Source organism: Orycteropus afer, unplaced genomic scaffold (genome assembly GCF_000298275.1).
Source record: "Orycteropus afer afer isolate SDZICR_OR568_19922 unplaced genomic scaffold, OryAfe1.0 scaffold00711, whole genome shotgun sequence".
Classification (NCBI taxonomy): Eukaryota; Metazoa; Chordata; class Mammalia; order Tubulidentata; family Orycteropodidae; genus Orycteropus; species Orycteropus afer.
In genome coordinates this window covers 1,014,157-1,017,937 of record NW_006922298.1, presented here as the reverse complement: position 1 = coordinate 1,017,937, position 3,781 = coordinate 1,014,157, and positions in this window count along the sequence as shown.

The following is a 3,781-nucleotide window of genomic DNA, read 5'->3' as shown; positions in this document are numbered from 1 at the left end:
CTTTTCTTGCTGTTCTTTCTCTAATTGTTGGAGATGTTCATTTAAAGTGTTGATTTTGGCTCTTTCTTCTTTTTTGATGTGTTCATTTATTGCTATAAATTGTCCTCTGATCACTGCTTTTGCTATGTCCCAAAGATTTTTGTATGTTGTGTTTTCTTTCTCATTTGATTCAAGGAATTTTCAAATTTCAATTTTGATTTCTTCTCTTACCCCATCTTTCTCAAGGAGGGTGTTGTTCAGTATCCATGTGTTTACTCTTTTCCTGTTGATCTTCCTATTGATTTCTGATTTGATAGCATTGTGACCTGAGAAGATGCTTTGCAGTATTTTTATGTTTTTAAATTTATTAAGGCTTGCTTTATGGCCTAACATTTGGTCTATCATAGAAAAAGTTCCATGTGCACTGGGGAAGAATGTATATTGTGCTGCTGTTGGGTAGGTCTTGAAACATTCTTTGTGATGATGAATGCCACACCATTCTTCTTCAATTTGCCATTCCCAGCATAGCAGATCATATGGTTGTCTGATTGAAAATGGCCAAAACCAGTCCATTTTAGCTCAGTAATGCCTTGGATACCAATCTTTATGTGTTCCATTTCATTTTTTACAACTTCCAATTTCCCTAGATTCATACTTCAGACATTCCATGTTCTGATTACTAATGGATATTTGCAGCTGTTTCTTCACATATTTGGTCATGCCACATCAGCAAATGGAGATCCCAAAAGATTTACTCGATCTACATCGTTATGGTTAGCTCCATGCTGAAGAGGTAACTCTTTCTCAGTCATATCTTGAATATCTTTCTACCTGAGGGACTCATCTATCAGAGAATGTGTCAGGGCTATTTGTAAAGTTTTTCTGTAATATATCAGATAATGTTTCACTGCTATTCATAAGGTTTTCACTGGCCAACTTTTTGAGGAGTGGATGGCTTCTCCTTCTTCCAAGTCTGTCTTAATCGGGAAGCTGCACTGAAACCTCTCCACTCCAGGTAACCCTGTTGGCATTTGAAACACTAGTGGCATAGCCTCCAGCCTCGCAGCAACACAGTTCAATAAATATTTTTTGACTGACTATAATTCAAAATATGCACAGTTGGGAAGTGGTTGTACTAACATGAATTAAACATGGTTCAGGTTTTCAAGGAGATCTTAGTATACTGGGAGAGGCAAGATGTGTAGAAAATTAATTTGAATTCACTTACAAATAAACAAATTGCACACTAAATTGAATTCTGATTTACCTGCTACATTTCAAATGTGACTTTTAAAATATTCCCTAAAGCTTATCTTGCTGTTGAGCAGAAAAGGAACAAAGAACAAAGGCCACTCTTTACAGTGTAAGTCACTGAAACCTTCACAATCTTGACACAGAGTGAGAGTGGGCCTGGGTACCAAACCACATAAATGAAACTTGAAAACAACTGCAAAGTAATATGCCAAAAAGGGAAAATAATAGAATATTGAATACATAAATCTTGATAGATTTTTCTATATTCTAAAGCAGTTGAAAAAAATAGCACAATAAATATGAAATCTGAATTTATTTTCACAACATTGTTTAACATGAATGGAAAAAATAATTCCTACTAATCCCTTACTGAATTCTAGTCCTACCTACCCCAAAAAACCTTCTCTGACTTCAAGCTATGGAGATCACTATCTCCAAAGAGCTGATGCATCCCTTAATCTGTGCACTACGTTTTTACTGCCTAATGATCTCTTCTCTATAGTTGTTTTGTATTTTTCAAAAAACAACTTTTCAGTAGTGCTTGTCACTGCATAGATATACTGAAATCTCCTTGATGACAAGAGTTTTATTACACTTCTTTGAGCTAACTATTACTCTCTGTGCAATGTCAATTACATTTTGAACAGGTACTGCATAAATATTTATTCCAAGACTGAATATTTTATGGCACATTTATTGAAGAGTCACAGGAATAGCAAGTTAATGTGTGAGTAATATTTAATGTTTGGGGACCTTAGGGCAGCCATTGGTCTATTCTGAACTTTGACTATGGACAAGATATGTTGGACTATTTTAGCCTAAGTGTAAATATCTATGTAAATAACTTTTCTGCAAACATTTAGCAGAATTTCAATCATGCCAGAACAACCTGACTTATGTTGATATCCAGAGAACACAAGGTGAGATAGAAGAATAAAGAATGTTTCTATAATACTGCAGTATTTTGTAATATTGATTTAGCTGGTGACTATATGGATTACTAAGGAAGCATGGTGTAATAGCTGTCTTTGAAGTTCTTACTGCAAATGAGAATGTAAATGGGCATACCATACTTATAAAGTAGGCTTCATGGACATTGAAAACAAATTTATGGTTACTATTTGGTTTCATTAAGGTCCATAGCAAAATTTGGTTTTCAGGAAATGCATTTTTGGTATTTTGCATATTTAGAGGGAGATAGAAAAAAGCTGACAGCATAAACAACTCTAACTTCTCCACTACACTTATGCCTGTACCAAGCTCAGTTCTGTTTAAATAATACATGGCATAAAGTGTGCTGAATAAGAATTCTCCAAAGATAGTAATCAAAATTATTTATCTGAGGCATTATTTTATTTTTAAAAGTTTTTATTCTACTTCACAGGGTTAGGGAACTAATAGTTGTATCATGATAGACTTTGCTTTTTCTTTCTTTCTTTTTTTTCTAATTTTTATTAGACTAATAGCAATGCCTATAGGTTTTCCAAGGCTATAAACCTTTTTTTTTTTTTTTTTACTTTAAATAATCTCTTTCTGTGTGTGTGCTTTGGGTACAAATTTACATAGCAAACTTGTTTTACACTCAACTGTTCCTGAACATCTGGCTTCATGGCCCTGATTACCATCCCCAACTATAGAAAACTCTCCTCCCCAGGATCACATGCTTCCTGTACACCTCTCATCCATGCATTCCCATCTGTCCAAGTTCTCTGTATGTGAATGCTACCCCTTTGCTGTCTCATGGATTCTTGATCCAGGGGGTGCCTCTTTCTAGAGTAGGTGGACTTTGTTAATGATTTAGCTAAATATTATAGCCATCTTGAAAAGAAAAAACACACACATTTATTATTTTCCCTCAGTACCACACGAAAAGATTCTCTCCAGGTACCATGACAAAAAGAATGTTTGGAAACAGTCCTGAAGTAATAAAATCAATTAGAGGTTATATCACTGTCATATTTTACCATGAGATAAAAATGTTAATCAATTACTGCAAAATCTGGCCAATGTGAAAGGGTATTTTAGCATAATTAGTGATATTGTCTTTGATCATTAGCCAGAACTTTCACATTAGGTAGATTCCATGAATTTCCAAATGATAATACCTTTTGATTACCCATTGTTCTTTTACCAATATAAGAACAAAAGCAAGAAGTCATAAATCATTGTTACTTTGAAAAAAGTTGAAGTTATGAGACTGAGATTAGAACTGTAAAATAATTTGAAAATTAGAGTAAAGTAGTTGCAGCCATACAAGAAAATAATAAGTGATTCAAAAGCTGTCAATCATTTGAAATATATATAAATCTTACTATAGCAAATACTTTTTCAACATCTTAAACAAACCCTTAACATACCTCTTTAATTTTTACTTTATAATACCATACATGCAGTAGTAAATCTACCTATAATTAGTTGTTGTTGTTGTTGTTGTTGTTATGTGCCATTGAGTTGGCCCCAACTCATAGCGACCCCTCCTTGGGTTTCCGAGGCAGTATCAGTACGGAAGTAGGATTGCCCAACCTTCCTTCCAAGGAGTGGCTCGTGG